At 47.6% G+C, this 18,482-nt stretch overlaps 1 protein-coding gene across 3 annotated transcripts in view; it reads right to left on the bottom strand.

The window, feature by feature from the left end:
- The window catches only part of RIMS2 (regulating synaptic membrane exocytosis 2), a 6,281,053-nt gene that overhangs the window by 3,962,397 nt on the left and 2,300,174 nt on the right, over nucleotides 1-18,482 (bottom strand). The gene's annotated exons all lie outside the window — the stretch shown is intronic.

Genomic DNA, 18,482 nt, shown 5'->3' with positions numbered 1-18,482 from the left:
AATCAAATATGGAGTCTTGATACATAAAGCCTGAAGTTCAGAAATATGTCTGGCAGAAGTAATAGCGACCAAAAACAAGGTTTTCCATTACAAATACTTGAGGTCGCAAGAAGAGGCTGGTTCAAAAGGTGCCATTGTCAGAGTTTGTAAAACTAATGATACATCCCATGGTTGAAGAGGTTCTCTAAAAGGTGGCTTCAGATGATTCGCACCTTTTATGAAGGTCTTGCACAATTTATGGGACATAAGAGACGAATCATGGACACCCTCATGAAAATTAGAAATTGCAGCCACATGAACTCTAATGGTAGAGGCCGAGAGACCCAATTGAAACAGGTCGGCCAGATAGTCTAGTATTATCGACACTGGTGCTGAAAAAGGGTTTACTTGTTTATCTTTCAGCCAACAGGTAAATCTTTTCCACTTGCTCAGATAAGTAATTCTAGTGGAAGACGTATGAGAAGCAATGAGAATATCACGTACTGGTAAAGAAAGATCATTCTGCCTGGCGATCAAGGGAATTGGAGTAGCCAAGCCGTTAGCTTCAGGCTGTTCAGGTTGGGATGAATCAGGTTCTGTGGGTGTGAGATCAACTCCAGGATTGGATGGAGAATCCATGGTTGATCTAGTAGGTGAGGCCAAAGGAATGGGAACCAAATCTGTCGTGGCCAATATGGTGCTATGAGGATTACCTTGCTCTTCAACCACCAGGCTTTCTTCAGAAACTGGGGAATGAGAGGAAAGGGTGGAAATGCATAGAGAAGACCCAAGGGCCAATCGTGGACTAGAGCGTCCCTGGGTGACTGTCCTGGAGGGGGAATCAGGGTGAAGTAGTTGCTGCATTTGTAGTTGGTCGGGGATGCAAAGAAGTCGCAGCAAGGACAGCCCCAATGGTGTAAGATCTCCACCGCTATCAAGGGATTCAGGGACCACTCATGAGGTTGAAGAATGCACCTGCTGAGTCTGTCTGCTATCACATTGGAACTCCCGGGAAAGTGCGTTGCTAGAAGAAAATGGCTGGTAGCCATCGCCCATTGCCATATCCTCATAGCTTCTCGACAAAGGGGGTAAGATTTGGTTCCACCTTGCTTGTTAATGTACCAGACCACCACCATGTTGTATGATTGAATCGCAATTGGACTGTCTGTCCCTGATATAGCCCCCCCCCACCCCATCAGGGAGGCGTCCGTAGTCACGGTGGCCTTCGGTTGTTGGGGGAAAAAAGGGCGAGACCATTGTGACAGATTGTGTGTCATCCACCAATTTAAATCCTGTTTGCACCTGTGGGTTACTCGAATCATGGCTGAAAGAGGATGCTGAAAGGGATACCATTGGGTGAGCAGTAGCCAGTGTAGAAGCCTCATGCAAAACCTGTCTTGGGGAGCAATGGTAATGGAGGCTGCCATGGAACCCAACAGCTGAAGACCCGAGTGAGCCGTGGATTTTTCCTTTGAAAGGATTGGAATTAGCTGTTGCTTTATCCTTAAAATTCTGTGCTCTGGAAAAGCAGCTCTGCAGTTTTTTGTGTCCAAGATAACCCATATGAATTCTGTCGACTGAGATGGGGTGAAATTGGATTTCTGCCAGTTTATGGTTATGCCTAGCCTTTGAGCAGCGAGGAGAGAGTATGCCAGGGCTTTTTCCAGTAGATGTCTGGTGGGGGCAGAAATAAGCCAGTCGTCTAGGTATGGAAACATCTGGAATCCTTGAAGTCGCAAGTGAGCTGTGACAACTGCCATGCACTTTGTGAACACTCTGGGAGCTATAGAGAGTCCGAAGGGCAGTACTCTGAACTGGTAGTGACTGACTCCTGCACGGAAGCGCAGAGATCTTCTTGATGGCCTGTACACCTTTATGTGGTAGTACGCATCTTGAAGATCTATAGAGCACATCCAATCGTCTTTTTCCAAAAGCAGGAGGATAGATTGTATAGTGACCATCCGGAATTTTTGTACTCTCACAAACTTGTTCAATACACTGAGATCCAAAACTGGTCTCCAGTCCCTGGTTTTCTTTGGCACCAAAAATAGTCTTGAGTAGAATCCGGATCCTATCTGGTCTGGAGGGACTATTTGCATGACTCTTTTTCTTAGCAGCTTTTCTGTCTCTAGTGCTGCTTCTTCCCTTTGACTGGGTGGAACATCGGGAAGATTTTTTGAAGGGAAGGGACAAAGATCGAAGGGGATATGATAACATCTGGTTATGATCCTTTGTACCCAAGAATCAGTGGTGATGGTTAGCCAGGCAGAAGGGTACAAGGAAAAACGTCCCCCAACCACCTCCAGAGGAAAGGAGTTGGTCCCGCTCTTCAGGAGCACTGGTAGGATTGACCAGGGGAAGAATCCCTGGATCCCTGGTTACACGGTCCCCCTCTGCCCCAAAAGGAGCATTTTCCCTGTGATTTTCCCCCTCTGCCACTGGGGGAGAACTCGGCCTGTGTGTCACGGAATGGACCCAGAGATTTCTTGAACCATATCTTCCCACTCTTTTGGTTTTGGGAGAAAGCACGTTGAGGGGAAGAATAACGGACACCTACGGCAGAAAGGGTCTTACCGTCTTGTTCACACCTGGCCAGTGTACTTTTAACTTTGGGCCCAAACAATGACGAGGGCTCAATGGGGGCATTACGAAAGGAAGACTTAAAAGGTTCCACGAAGTTGCACAAGCGTATCCAGGAATGCCGTCTCAAGACCGCAGCTGAACCCGCCATTCTAGCTGCTCCTTCTGATGCGTGACATATCAATCGCACGGAGGAGTTAGATATAGACTCAATGGTGGCCAGCTGAGAGGCCACTTTGTCATGGACCTCATCAGACACTGCACCAGCCAAGGTTTCACAGAGCTCAGAAACCAGATCCCTTTGAAGCCTGGTAAAATGTGCCATATAATTCAGGGACCTGATAGCAAAGGTCGCTGAAGCAAAGGTGCACTTCCCTATTCTGTCCAGGGCCTGGGACTTTCTGTTAGGTGGATGGACAGTCTGGCTTTCTTCTTCTGCCAGATCCTTTTTTGTTGTAGCCGCCACCACCAAAGCATCTACAGGAAGACCTGTGGACCAATGGGGATCTGAAGCAGGAGGGGACAAGATCTTATCTGACCTCTGGGGAATAGCATCAACAGTATCAGGGGCCTTCCAAGCATGCTGCACGATCAGCTTGACAAGTTCATCGGCAGGTGGAGTAACCCAGGAGGTAGGGGGCTGGGCACGAAAGGCCTGCAGGAACACAGATTCCTCAGGGGTCATATTAGAAGGCTGCCAGTCACCTCTCTGTTTCAGGATTTCAAGGATATCAACAAAGGATAGCTCAGAGGGTGACTGAGGGGATCCTTCCCCCTCATCGAAATCTGTGTCTTCAGTGAGGGACTCCTCTGTGGAGTCCATGTGTTTCCTCTTACATGAACTTTTCCGGTGGACCTCCTCAGCGGGAGAAGCTGGGGAAGACAATGGAAAAAGGGATTCCTGAGGGAATATGTCCTGAGGCCCTTACACCCGGGGTCCGCTAGGTGCGACTTGTGAAACCAGTGTACCAGAGGAGGGTGGAGGTATAGACAGTCCGGTATTGCCAGCAGCAGCAAAAGCCTTCTCCATCAGTTGGAAGACTGGTCCACACAGAGAAGAGTGTATGTCTAGGACAGGGGGCACTCCTCCCCTAAGTGGCTCAGCCTACCGACTCGGCGTCCCTGGATGGCTGTGGAGCAACAAGCTATGCGTGTCACAGCTGACATCCTGGGTCATAGCAAAACTTTCCTGCCATGAAGGCAACTGCAGTTTCATAGTGAGATCCGTAAAGGGAACTGCAGAAGGGGAAGACTGTACTATATCCAGGGACTTCAAAGGCAATGAAGGAGGGGAATAAGAAGGTGTCTTTGGAGATGGGTGATCACCTCCCAAGGAAGGATAGTTTTTGGGGGGAGGAATACCTCTGGCCAAGAATGCCTGGTCCACAAGATGCAACACATCATATTCAGAAAGACTTCTAGTGGACCTCACACAGACTGAGGGAGAAACAGGCCTGTCCACAAAAGAGGCAGAAACGATGCCCATCTCATCTGACCACACCGAGGACAACGGTGCTGAGAAAGACTGAACTACTGTAGTCTGCAACGAAGAAGTCATTGGTGCCGATGACACTGTCTGCACCGACACAGGGATTGGTGCCGAAGTGGTTGTCGGTGCCGACGAAACTGGAACCGACAAAACTGGAGTAAACAATAAAGGCCTCGGTTCCGAGGAAGATCTCTGAGCAGAAGCTGTTAAGGTCTGCACCGACTGAATGGTCGGTGCCGATACAGTGGTAATGGTCTGAACTGAAGAGCCCTTCGGTGCCGATATGTAGAAGGCTGCAGGAGAGGATGTAGCCGAAATCACTAATGGAGCTGAAGGCCTCGGTGCCGAAGGTCTGGGCACCGAAAGCACTGGGTCTGACTGAGAGAGCTCCGGAGCTGAAATTTTAGCCTTTTTTGATTTTGGTTGGTGAGAGTCCCCAGCCGGGGACGAAGGCAAGGATTTAGCCTTAGTAGAAACATCCATTTTCTTATGGGCTTTAGGAGGGGTTGAGACCTCTGACCCAGAAATAGCCTCTGAAAAGGCAGATTTTAGAAGTCCCTTCAGTATAAGCTTGTTTTTCCTTTCTAACAAAGTTCTATTAGAAAAGTTCTTACAAATAGTACAGGGTGGTTCAACAGATAAATGGGAAACTCCCAAACAATAAACACAAAGAGTGTGCATCAGAAGTAGGCAGTTTGTGTCCACAATCAGAACACCACTTAAATCCCGGACTACCCTTTTTTATCTGCCATATTAACAAATAGAAAGTACCAACAATGGTACAAGAGAGTACCCGAAGGTATGAAAGAGAAAGAGAAAAGGATTACCAACGATGGTAAGGAGAAAAATAGAAGTTATGTCCTTACCATAACGTTCCATGTGGAGTGTTCATCTCGCCTTTGTTCTTACACCTGGGTTCGGAGCCGATCCTCGGCTCCGTGTCGGCCGCTTGGCAAAGCTCTGCATCGAGAAGAAGCTCGAGACTAACCTAACTCTCACAATCCCCCTCTGCCTTTACCTCAGATCTAGTTTGCAAGCAAACCAGAAGCCAACAGAGAGAATATAACACATTCATGCCAACAAGAACAAACATAGTTGAAAAATACAACCACAAGAACTGCATAAGGCAGAAGTAGGAGAACCAAACCAGACACCTAAACTGGACGTTCTTCCTGAGGGTGGGAGGGTGGGAATGTAAGAACAAAGGCGAGATGAACACTCCACATGGAACGTTATGGTAAGGACATAACTTCTATATGTGAGAGTGTTCAATCTCGCTGTTTGTTCTTACACCTGGGTAGCGTCCCTAGCTCCATGTTCCTGAGGAACTCACGGGAGAACGTTCCTGAGCACAGTGGAACCAAAGGTTGCCCTGTCCCTAGAAATCCTGTCTACTTTGTAATGAGTAATGAATGTATGTGGTTTAGACCAAGTGGCAGCCGCACAAATAGTGTCTAACGGTAGGCGGGCTGCATGAGCCAGGGATGTAGATACTGATCTTGTAGAGTGCCCTTTGGGCTTGACAGGTAAAGTTTGCTCCGAGGCAGCATAAACAAAAATAATGCAATCGGAAAGCCATTTGGAAAGGGTTCGTTTCGTAACTGCCATACCCTTCTTGCTGTCTGCAAAGGCTATAAAAAGCTGGTCTGTTTTTCTGTGATCCTTTGTTCTATCCAAGTAAAATCTGAGTTGTCTATGAACATCTAACTTGTGTAACATATATTCCAACTTATTGGAGTGGTCTTTGAAAAAGGTAGGGAGCTCAATGGACTGATTAATGTTATTAACGGAGCAAACTTTGGGAAGAAAGGACGGATTAGTGCGAAGAGATACTCTATCAGAGTGAAAGATCAAATAAGGGTGTTTAACGGAAAGAGCTTGAAGCTCCGATACCCGTCTGGCCGATGTAATGGCCACCAAAAAGAGGGTCTTCCATGACAAATATTTCAAAGGACAGGAAGAGGCTGGTTCAAAAGGTGGTAGCATCAGCTGAGATAAAAGAAGGTTCAAGTTCCAAGGTGACGTAGGAGTTCTAACTGGTGGTCTAATATGGAAAGATCCCTTTAGAAAGGCCTTACAAAGTCTGTGCGCCATAATAGGAGCCCCACATTCTTCCACATGAAAGTTTGAAATGGCAGCCAATTGCACTCTCAAAGTGGCAGGAGAAGCTCCTTGGTGGAACAGTTCGGTCAAAAACTCCAAGATCCTATTTAGAGGAGCTATCACGGGGTCCAATTGTTGTGTATTTGCCCAGTGCACAAAACGCTTCCATTTACTAGTGTAAATCTTTGTAGTGGAAGCTTTATGAGAAGCCACTAGTATATTCTGAACTGCAGGGGAAAGAAGATCAGACCTGGCTAAGTAGGGAAGCGGAGCAGCCAAGCTGCTAGTCTGAGGGAGAGTAGCGACGTGTGGGGAGCCCCTGACGAGTGGGTCAGTAGATCCGGCTCCGGGTCCAGGATCCAGGGTTCCCGAATTCGGTGTGCCAGAAGAAAGGGAAACCAGATTTGACGAGGCCAGAATGGGGCAATGAGGATAATCATCCTTTGCAGGTTGTTGGCTTTCTGCAGAAATTTTGCAATCAGGGGGAAGGGAGGAAAGGCATACAGGAGACCCGGGGGCCAATCGTGAACCAGAGCGTCCCTGGGGACTTCCCCTGGAGGGGGTAATAGGGCAAAATAGCTCCTGCATTTGGCGTTCATTGGAGACACAAAGAGATCGCAGGAAGGCTGGCCCCACTTGCGAAAAATTTCCTTCGCAACTGACTGTTTGAGGGACCACTCGTGAGGTAACAGGATAGCTCTGCTCAACCTGTCCGCTATGACGTTGGATAACCCCGGGATGTGCGTTGCTATCAGAAAGCGACCCGTGGACTCCGCCCATTGCCAGATTCTCATGGCCTCTCTGCATAGTTGATAAGACTTGGTTCCCCCTTGCTTGTTTATGTACCAGACTACGGACATGTTGTCCGTCTGAACTGCAATTGTCCCTAGAGGAAGAAGGGGAGCAAAGTGTTGCAACGCTAGAAACACTGCCCTCAACTCTAGAACATTGATGTGCAGATTGTACTCCAAATTGGTCCACTCGCCTTGGACTGTCTGTCCCTGAAAGATGCCCCCCCACCCTATCAGGGAAGCGTCCGTGGTCACCGTAGCTGTCGTGGGTAGCACAAATGGTCTTCCGCTGGAAAGATTGCAAGTCCGGAGCCACCAAGCCAGGTGTGATTTGCATATGTTTGTGATGTGAATTTCGTGCATCAGGGGTAACTGTTGGAACGACCATTGTGCAAACAGTAGCCATTGAAGAACTCTCATGTGCAGTCTTCCCAAGGGTATCGCAATGAGAGAAGCTGCCATGAGACCCAAAACCTTCAGAACCAGTTTCGCTGGGGATTTTCTGGATGATAGAAGAAGAGATATATGGTTTTGTAGGGAGGCTATCCTTTCTGGAGGAAGCCTTAGAATTAAGCAACGCGTATCCAATTCTGCTCCTATGAATGAGATATGCTGTGATGGCTGTAGTAAAGATTTTTCGAAATTTACGGAAATTCCGAGATGAACACAAAGTTGAAGTGTGTAATCCCTGGCCTGAATCAGTCGACCCTCGGTGGTGGCAGAAAGGAGCCAGTCGTCCAGATACGGAAACACCTGGAATCCCAGGCGTCTCAAGTGAGACACTACCACTGCCATACATTTGGTGAAAACCCTGGGGGCTGAGGTCAGACCAAAGGGCAGGGCTCGAAACTGAAAGTGACTGGCTCCCAGCCGGAAGCGCAAGTGATCCCTGGATGCCCTGGCCATTTTGATGTGGTAGTATGCATCCTTCAGATCTATTGAGCACATCCAGTCGTCCTTCCGTAAGAATGGAAGGATCGATTGAAGCGTGACCATTCGGAACTTTTCTTTCTTGACGAAGGTATTGAGGTCGCTTAGGTCCAGAATGGGCCTCCAGTCCCCTGTTTTCTTTGGAACTAAAAAGAACCTTGAGTAAGTCCCGAATCCTCTCTGGTCCGCTGGGACTGGTTGGATGACTCTTTTTCTAGCAGCTTTGAAATTTCTATAGCTGCTGGCTCTCGCAGATGGGGCGGTACATCTGGGAGTCTTTTCTTTGGAATGGGATAGGATAGAAATGGTATATTGTAACCTCTGGTAACCACGCTTTTACCCACTTGTCTGTAGTTATGTTTTGCCAGGCCTGAGGGTATAAAGCTAAGCGACCCGACTGCCTCCAGAGCAGGACAGTCGGGCCTCCTCTCAGGAGTGCTGGAAAGGTTTACCAGGAGTGTATCCCTGTCACCTGGATTCTGCGGACCCCTCTGCCGCCAGAGCGGCGTCTTCCACCTCTGGCCCCTCCTCTGCCTCTAGAAGGGGCATCACCCTGTGTGCCTGGGAAAGATCCTTGGGGTTTCGAAACCACATTTTTCCACCACGTTGCCCTTTGGGGTACGGTCTGGTTGGGGTGGAAAAACGGACTCCGACAGCAGACAGAGTCTTTCCCTCCTGTTCACACCGGGTAAGGGTCTCCTTTACTTTGGGGCCAAAAAGAGTGGCACCGTCAAATGGGGCGTTAGTAAAGGAAGACTTGAAGGCTTCCGCAAATGAACATAAGCGCATCCAGGATTGTCTGCGAAGAGCAATCGCTGAAGCTGCTGCCCTACTCGAACCTTCGGCTGCGTAAGAGATCAGCCTCATGGACGAGTTCACAATAGATGTAAGGGTATTAAGTTGCGCTGTCACTTTTTCTGAGACAGCAGCATCTGTAGTACCCTGGAGGGTATCTCCCAACTCTTTGACTAGATCCCTCTGTAATCGTGTAAAGTGGGTCAAATAGTTCAGGGATCGCATGGAAAAATCCGCTGAACTAAAAATGTGCTTCCCATACCTGTCCATCGTCCTAGAATCTTTATTAGGGGGATGGACAGATGAGGAAGATTCCGACATCTCCTTTTCGTGGCCGCTGCCACCACCATAGCGTCCACTGGAACTCCTTTTGTCAAGTAAGTCTTGTCCTGGGGTGCAGTGATATACTTATTGGGTTTCCTAGGGACTGGTTCCACTGTGTCAGGAGCCTCCCACGCCCTTCGAGCAATAAGTTCCATTAATTCATCGAAGGGCGGAGTGACCCAGGAGGAGGAAGGGTGAGCACCAAATGCCTTCAGCAGTACTGACTCATCCTCAGAAGGGGGGAGGGACTGCCAATCACCTCTCTGCTTAAGAATCTCCAAGATGTCAGAAAAGGAGACATCTTCCGTAGGTGACTTTGGGGACCCTTCTGACTCATCCAAGTCAGTATTGGATGTTAAAGATTCCTGTGGAGAATCTAAGTGTCTCCTCTTACACAATCTTTTCCTAGGGACTTCTTCGTGGGGAGCATCCGAAGAAGCCTCCGAGGAAGAGGGGGCACCCTCCAGGGGTGGCTGAGACACCGGTGCTCGACGCTTGGATGCGGCCGTGGGTGCAGAGGAGGATAACGGTCCTTTATGGGAAGGAGAGGTTGCTTCTACTGATGTGGTTGTCTGGGTAGACAACACCTTCCTCATGAGATCGAAAGCCCCCGGGTCCCGAGTCGAAGAATCTCCCAGCTCCGAAGAAATGGGAAGAATCCCCGAGACAGGCACCGAAGGCATCGACCCCGAGGACGGAGCCGAATCGATCCGCGCCGAGGCCCCAAGGGGAAGAGTCGGAACCGAAACGTCGGTTCGACTCTCGGCCCCGGAACCAAGGACAGATCTTCGGCTCCGAGACTCCGGTACCGGGTCCAACGGAGTCGAGGTGAGAGGAACAGACCGAGAAAAGGACGGTTCTGGACCCGAGGGTTCCACAATCAGAAGATCAACCTCTTCCGGCTCCAAAGACTGGACAGGTCTCGGAGGAGGAATGGATGGAGACAATGGGAGGCCTTCAAGTTTCAACACCAACTGGGTGGAAACCGAAATAAGTTTGGATAGGGCCGAATGCTCCAATAACTTCTGCACCACACGATCCACATCGACATCGGAGAGCTTAGAAGAAGAACGGGTCGAAGGAACCGAAGACGGAGCCGACCTCAATAGAGTCGAGGGAGGGAGCTCCATCACCGGTTCCAAGACTCGAGGCTCAGGAACTGACACCAGTTGAACACTTGGCCCCGAAGTCTGTGGAACCGGTGATCTAACTTTACTCGAAGAGCTCGGAGCCGATGACTTGGGCTCCGACGTCTTCGATTCCTTCGAGGATTTGGATGCCTGGTCTGAAGCATCCAGAGCCTCCTGAAAGGAAGGTTTTAATAACCCTCTGTCCATGAGTTTCCTGCGCCTATCTGTCATGACCCTCCCACTAAAAGAGTGACAAATTGAACAGTCCTCTTGTAAGTGGAGAGGGCCAAGGCAGTAGACACAGGAACTATGGTTGTCAGTAACTGACATTTTTTGGCCACACTGGCAACGTTTAAAGCCTGATTTAATTTTCTCAGACATCTTACAGGTAAGAGAAAAAGTCAAGTCCAGTAGAGAGACAAATCCAATAGAAAAAAGTCGAATCCGATATAAAGTCAGTCCGGTTTGTCAAATATAAGTAAGGGGTGGAAGGCCCCGAAAAACTCTAACCAGTTTAATTAAACTTAACGGTACCGAGAATTTCTACCTTACACACACACACATACACTATGTCTACCAAAAAGTACTTTTAGAATAATTTTTTCTGAAATATAACAAAATAAAGTTATATCTTATCTTAAGTTGCTCGAGCTAGATCCCAGTGATGCGAACGCAGCAGCGGCAAACTAGATCTGAGGTAAAGGCAGAGGGGGATTGTGGGTATTAGGTTGTCTCGAGCTTCTTCTCGATGCAGAGCTTGCAAGCGGCCGACACGGAGCCGAGGATCGGCTCCGAACCCATGTGTAAGAACAAACGGTGAGATTGAACACTATTACATCAATGCTTTTTTTACCCAATTGTCTGATGTAAGACTTTGCCAGGCCTGAGGGTATAAAGCTAAGCGACCCCCGACTGCCTCCAGAGCAGGACAGTCGGGCCTCCTCTCAGGAGTGCTGGAAAGGTTTCCCGGGGAGTGTATCCCTGTCACCTTGGTTTTGCGGACCCCCTCTGCCGCCAGGGCGATGTCTTCCACCTCTGCCCCCTCCTCTGCCTCTAGAGGGGGCATCACCCTGTGTGCCTGGGAAAGAACCTTGGGGTTTTCAAAACCACATTGTTCCACCACGTTGCCCTTTGGGGTACGGTCTGGATGGGGTGGAAAAACGGACTCCGACAGCAGACAGAGTCTTTCCCTCTTGCTCACACCGGGTAAGGGTCTCCTTTACTTTGGGGCCAAAGAGAGTGGCACCATCAAATGGGGCGTTAGTAAAGGAAGACTTGAAGGCTTCCGCAAAGGAACATAAGCGCATCCAGGATTGTCTACGAAGAGCAATCGCTGAAGCCGCTGCCCTACTCGACCCTTGGCCTGCGTATGATACCAGCCTCATGGACGAGTTTGCAATAGATGTAAGGGTATTGAGATGTGCTGTAACTTTCTCCGAGACCGCAGCATCTGTAGTACCCTGGAGGGTATCTCCCAACTCTTTGATTAGATCCCTCTGTAACCATGTGAAGTGGGTCAAATAGTTCAGGGATCGCATAGAAAAAGCCGCTGAACTAAAAATGCACTTCCCATACCTGTCCATAGTCCTAGAATCTCTGTTAGGCGGATGGACAGATGAGGAAGATTCAGACATCTCCTTTTTTGTGGCCGCTGCCACCACCATAGCGTCCACTGGCACTCCCTTTGTCAGATAAGCCTTATCTTGGGGGGCAGTAATATATTTATTAGGCTTTCTAAGGACTGGCTCCACCGTGTCAGGTGTCTCCCACGCCCTTCGAGCAATCAATTCCATCAACTCATCGAAGGGCGGAGTGACCCAGGAGGAGGAAGGGCGAGCACCGAATGCCTTCAGCAAGACTGACTCATCCTCAGAAGGGGGAAGGGATTGCCAATCACCTCTCTGCTTTAGGATCTCTAGGATGTCAGAAAAGGAGACATCCTCTGAGGGTGATTTTGGGGACCCTTCTGACTCATCCAAGTCAGTGTCCGATGTCAAGGATTCTTGTGGAGAATCCAAGTGTCTCCTCTTACACAATCTTTTCCTCGGAACTTCCTCGGGGGGGGCATCCGATGAAGCCTCCGAGGAAGAGGGGGCACCCTCTAGGGGTGGCTGAGACACTGGTTCTCAACGCTTAGATGTAGCCGTGGGTGCAGAGGATGATAACGGACCTTTATGGGAAGGAGAAGCTGTTTCTGCTGAAGTGGTTGTCTGAGTAGACAACACCTTCCTCATGAGGTCGAAGGCCCCCGGGTCCCGAGTCGAGGTATCCCCCGGTTCCGAAGAAATTGGAGGAATCCCCGAGACAGGCACCGAAGGTATCGACCCCGAGGATGGAGCCGAGTCGATCCGAGCCGAGGCTCCGAGAGGGGGTGTCGGAACCGAAACATCGGTCCGACTCTCAGTCCCGGATCCAAGGATGGATCTTCGGCTCCGAGACTCCGGTACTGGGTCCGACGGAGTCGAGGTGAACGGTGCCGACCGAGCAAAAGACGGTTCCGGCACCGAGGGCTCCACAATCACCAGATCAGCCTCTCCCGGCTCCGAAGACTGGATAGGCCTCGGAGGAGGAACAGGTGGAGATAAGGGAAGGCCTTCGAGTCTCGACACCAACTGGGAGGAGACAGAGATGAGTTTGGACAAGGCCGTATTCTCCATCAATTTCTGCACCACGCGGTCTACATTGGTGTCGGAGAGGGGCCTGGAAGAACGCGTCGAAGGAATCGAAGACGGAGCCGACCTCAAAAGTGCAGGAGGAGGAAGGTCCGTCACCGGTTCCAAGACTCGAGGCTTGGTAACTGACAACAGTTCAACACTCGGCCCCGAAGTCTGTGGAACCGGTGATCGAACTTTGAATGAAGAGCTCGGAGCCGATGACCTGGGCTCCGACGTCTTCGATTCCTTCGAGGATTTAGATGTCTGGTCTGATGCATCCAGAGCCTCTTGGAATGCAGGCTTCAAAAGGCCCCTATCCATAAGTTTCTTGCGCCTATCTGTCATGACCCTTCCACTGAAAGAATGGCAGATGGAGCAGTCTTCCTGCAGATGGAGAGGGCCAAGACAGTAGACGCAGGAACTATGATTGTCTGTGACAGACATCTTCTGTCCACATTGGCACCGTTTGAAGCCTGATTTAGCTTTTTCAGACATGTTACAAAGTCAAATCCAGTAAACATTGAAATAGCCAGTACAATTGTCCAATCCAGTAAAACTTGTCAAATCCAGTAAAATTTGTCAAATCCTGTACAGTAAGTCAAATCCAATAGTCAAATCCAGTAAAAGTTAAAGGGTGGGGCAGGCCCCGAGGGAATAACTCTAAGAAGTATATAAAAACTATATACGGAACCGAGAAACCCTCGATACACTACTCACACACATACACAGTCAAATTTAAGAGAATGTTTTATCCAAAATATAAGAAAAAAATAAGAAATAATTAATCTTAGCTTTGAGGTGGTCCGAGCTCATCAAAAATGATGCGAACGTTGCAGCGGCAAACTAGATCTGGGATAAAGGCAGAGGGGGATTGTGGGAGTTAGGTTGGTCTCGAGCTTCTTCTCGATGCAGAGCTTTGCCAAGCGGCCGACACGGAGCCGAGGATCGGCTCCGAACCCAGGTGTAAGAACAAACGGCGAGATTGAACACTCTCACATTTACCTCGTGGTAAAAAGGGTAAGTAAAGGACAGAAAAAACCTGAGGAAATTATGAACGCTAGATGCAATGGGGCAAGAGACAATAAACTATCAACTTTTCTGACAGAAAAGTAATTTGTAAAGTAATTAAACAACAATTGATTGTATTAGCTCAAGAGAAGTAGCTTGACACGACCGGATGGCAACACGGCAAATGAAATCTGAGATAACAGGGAGAAGGGGATTATGGGTAAGAGTTTAGCTCGAGAGTTTGAAGCTGACGCGATCTTGAAAAATGGCCGGCTCGGTTCCGAGGTCGGAAAAGATACCCATGCGTAAGGAATGAAAGAGGATTAACAATATCAGATTAAGTCTTACGTAGAAAGCCTGAAAGCCCTGTCACTGTGTTCTGTCGCCTACAGGTTGCTAAGGGGTGACATGTGCCTAGCTTACAGGGCACTTTCCGACCCGGCCCTGATGGAAGTGCTATACATTCATAAATCAAACTATACAAGGGTCACTCACTCCAGGGATCTTAACCTAACCTCTGACATGAACAGGTCATGCTAGAGGGATAGATACATCCACCAGAGACTGCCACTTCTCTGGAACAAGCTTCCAATGCACATGAGACAGACCTGGCCCTCTTCAAATGCAACCTACATCAATGGATGGGTGACTGCAGATTCATTCCTGGGATTGTGCCTGTGTCACTCCTGGACAGAGGACGTCATTATTAACTACCCAAGACCCTTACCTCTGCGAACCTCACTCACATAACCACCAACAACTGGGGCAACTCAGGATAACTATGGCTAGGCTTGTAAGGGCTTTAGGGCCGTTAGCCTAGTAACCTTCTATGCTTCATTTGCATAAACATATTCCTCAGAGGTCAATTTGGAAAGTCTAAAACTGAACTTTACTAAATTCTTCTTCTGCCAGTGAGAGTGAAACTTGTACAATGCTAACAGGAATTAAACTAGGTAGGTTTAAGATCTCAGGTACTGAAACATATACCCCCAGCACTGGGATTTCACCAGAAATTCATATTCCCAATATACCATAAAATATTTGCAAAAACTAGTGTTGATGCCACACAAATAGCAATGTCCCTTGTCTGTTAATCACTAACACTTCCATACATTTCACCACTGCAGTGATTTCTTGGGATTAGGTGGGCTCCCACAATTAAAGCTGCCTGAAACTAATCCAACCCTTGTTCATGGGGAATAACCAAAAATAAATCCCTGACATCTGCTGTAACTAAAAGCATATGTTCTTGAAATTCATTTTTGCCTATTTTTCATAAAGAATGCCAATAAACCTTTAAATATGTATTTTGTCACCAAAGCAGTATAGTGCCAATTGCATTGAAGGTCAGAATGAATAGATTATATTTGCTCTAGAGCACAAGCAGGAAAACAGAAAATTTGTTGAAGATTTGGGAGAGAAAGGAAGAATACAAGAGGAAGAAAGGTCTTCCAGCCAAGACATGCCTTAATGACTCTTAAGTGGGGGGCAGTGTCTTGTATTGTGTTTCATAAAGAGCCCAGAAGCTTGATACAGTTAAATCACCACCCACTGATCTCTTCAGCACTGACCACAAATGAAATATTGGAATGTCTTTATAAAGTTGATACCGCACTATCACACTATCAGCACCTGAAATACAGACAATAACTACACCTTTCAGCTTTCCCTGATTTATGACGAATGTCCATGGTTTTGCCTTGGGTATTTGTTCAGGTCCCTACAAAACTTTTGATTCCCAGGTAAATCAGTGAGCATCTCAGCAAGTCAATAATGACATACATTAGAGTTTCATACTTCTTGTTCAGAAAATGAATGTTGATGAAAAAACTGTCGTTCCATCAACTTTAAATGAATTTTTAGTAATTACCTGAACAGATCAACCTTTACAGGGGAAGTCAGCAACAACCTGCTCACCAATCTACAGGACATCAAAGGCAGATGGAAGGAGTACTTCCAGCAGCTTCTGAATGAAGAAAACGCAACAGAGGTTGTACTACCCCAGACATAGCCTATGATAAAAGAAGAGGAGAAGCCCACCACATAAGTAAGTACACTGCTAAGGAAAATGAAATCAGGATAAGCAGAAGGCTCAGATGATGTCACAGCAGATATGATAAATATGTTGGGTGATATAGGTGAGACATGGCTCTTGAGGTTACCCATTGCAGTATGGAGAAAAAGACGTATCCCAGATGACTGGGAAGTCGTCCAGTGGTTTGAAGTCTCAGAACCATTGGTAGAATTAGTGACAGCTATGTAGAAAGACCCAGTGAGACTCAAGTACGAAAAGTTTTCGGTCTCACAGAAGGGTTCGCAGTAAGAGTGGGTGTGCATCAGGGTTTATTTCTGAGCCCACTGCTGTTCCTACTGGAGATGGACTACATTAGCAAACGGGTCAGTGGGAAAAGACAAACAAAGTTGCTGTACACAGAAAATGTTGTATTACATGCCGACTCTGGGCCAGAACTTCAGTAAAAGATAGGAAAATGGAATGCAAAACTGAAGCCACATGGGATGAAACAGAATACAGATAAGACAGTTGTAACTGGCAGCAAACTGGGGAAATCAGAAGAAGTTGAGAACTGAGGCAGAAGGGAAGATAGTGAAACAGGATAACAGCTCCAAGTATCTGGGTGGGGAGGTTGAGGCGAAAGGAAGTCTGAATGAGGAGGTCAAAGCTAGAATCAGAGGGGCTACAGCCAAATGTCACAGTTTCAGGGTTAGTGTATGACAGAAGACTGCCAAAGAAGCTGAAAAGGAAGGTGTACAAAACAGTGGTGTGACCATTACTACTATATGGTACAGAAAACTGAGCAGTAAAAAGCAGAACAGTTGAGGAAGCTAGAGGTGATGGAGAATGAAGTGCCTGAGATGGGTGGTAGGATGCACACTGTGGCACAGATGAAAAATGAGGACATAAGAGCAGAAGGCAAAGTGGCTCCTATTGCAGACAAGGTCAAACAGAACAGATTATGGTGGCTTAGGCACATGTGCTGAACAGCAGAAGACAATCCGGTGAAGATGATTTGGGACAGACAGGAAGACGGCAAGAGGAATAAGATCACCGACCAAAGAGTTGGATGGATTGTTTAAGAGAACACCTGTGACAGTCAGGCACAAGTGTCAAAGATGGCAGGAGAGTGACACTGAATTGAGAGAAATTGAGACAGCTGACACAACACCGCAACCCCAAGTAGAAAATGGAAAAAAGGGGTTTAAAAGAAAATAATCAACAAAGCTGCTGTGGGTGGATAATGTGACATTACAACCCAGGTTTTCAGATATCCATAAGCAGTGCAATGAGTTACTGCAGATGGAATCTCCTAAACCTGCAGCCATTCCTCCTGTCTTGGCTGTTTTATTGGATGTTTTTTCCAGTGCCTCTAAGGTGCCGGATTCTCTGCTCCCTGCTCCCAAGAAGTCTGATCGGTTTTATAGGTGCCTACGGATTGTTCCTTTTTGTTTAAATGTCCTGCTGCTGACCCCTCTGTGGTGTATGTAGGCTCTGATAAGCCATTTCAATTGCTTCCTTCATCCAAGTTACTGCCTTCTGACAAGGTCAGTATAACCATGGATAGGCTGGGTAAGAAGGTTTATACTTCGGCTACCCTAGCTTTTAGGGCTATTAATGATCAGACCCATATCTCAAGGTATGTGTTGGCTCTTCTTTATCAGGCTTGTCAGCCTTTTTCTGATCTTCCAGGCTCTGAGAGTAAATCTTCTGCTCTTTCCTTGCTAGTGACTTCCTCTCAAGTAGTTTGTCATTCTATTAAATGTAGTTATGATGCAGCAGATGCCTCTTCTAGGGCGGCTGCTTTTAGTTCAGTTCTGAGGAGGTACTCTTGGTTTAGGTTTCAACCTTTACCCAATGATATTAAGGCTAAGCTGATGGATGCTCCTCTAGATAATAAAACTTTGTTTGGGGAAGCGACTACTTATTTATTTAAGTCTCTTCAAAACAAGGGGAAGGCTTTACATGAGCTTAAACATGTCTTTGAATCTCCTGTGCCTACATTTCAGCAAAACTACCCTTCTAAACCAGCCTTTGTTCGTAGGCAATCTCACCCTCCTTCTAAAGCTAAAAAAGGGTGGTAAACGGACTCGTCCTGCTAAGGCCACTCAGACTGCAGAGATTCTAAAGCCTTACTCTCCTGACAAACCAGGTGCTGTCTGATTATCCACCTGTTCCCGGTCACATTTCTCTTTCTCTTTGCCTTTCTTTTTCTCTTCCTGTTCGGCTCCAAATCACCCAGGATTCTTGGGTTCTGTCAATCATTCCGCAGGGGTACTTCATGGTCTGGATTTCCCACCCTCCTTTTATGGACATTCCTCAGCCTCCTTGGGAACAACTTCCTTTTTTCCCAGAGGTTCATCGAGACCTCCTGTCTCAGGGTACTATTCAAGAGTTGCCCGTTTCCCATAGGGGGAAAGGGTTTTATTCAAGAATGCTTCTTATGCCCAGAAAAGAAGGTACTTGGAGACCTATTCTAGACCTCTCTCATCTAAACAACTTTCTGAAGGTGCCTGCCTTTCGGATGTTGTCCCTTCAGTCCCTTTTTCCTCTCTTCCTCCCTTGGGCCTTTCTGGTGTTTCTGGATCTCAAGGATGATTATTCCCCATATTCCAATCCATCCTTTTTTCAGGAGATTTTTGCATTTCTCTGTTGCTTCCTGGCATTTTCAGCTCTGTGCTTTGC

The sequence above is a fragment of the Protopterus annectens genome, chromosome 3.part0 (assembly GCF_019279795.1).
Source record: "Protopterus annectens isolate FY-2018-M chromosome 3.part0, PAN1.0, whole genome shotgun sequence".
Lineage (NCBI taxonomy): Eukaryota > Metazoa > Chordata > Ceratodontiformes > Protopteridae > Protopterus > Protopterus annectens.
The sequence above is the reverse complement of the archived record's forward strand: the minus strand, read 5'-3'. Positions and strand labels throughout refer to the sequence as shown.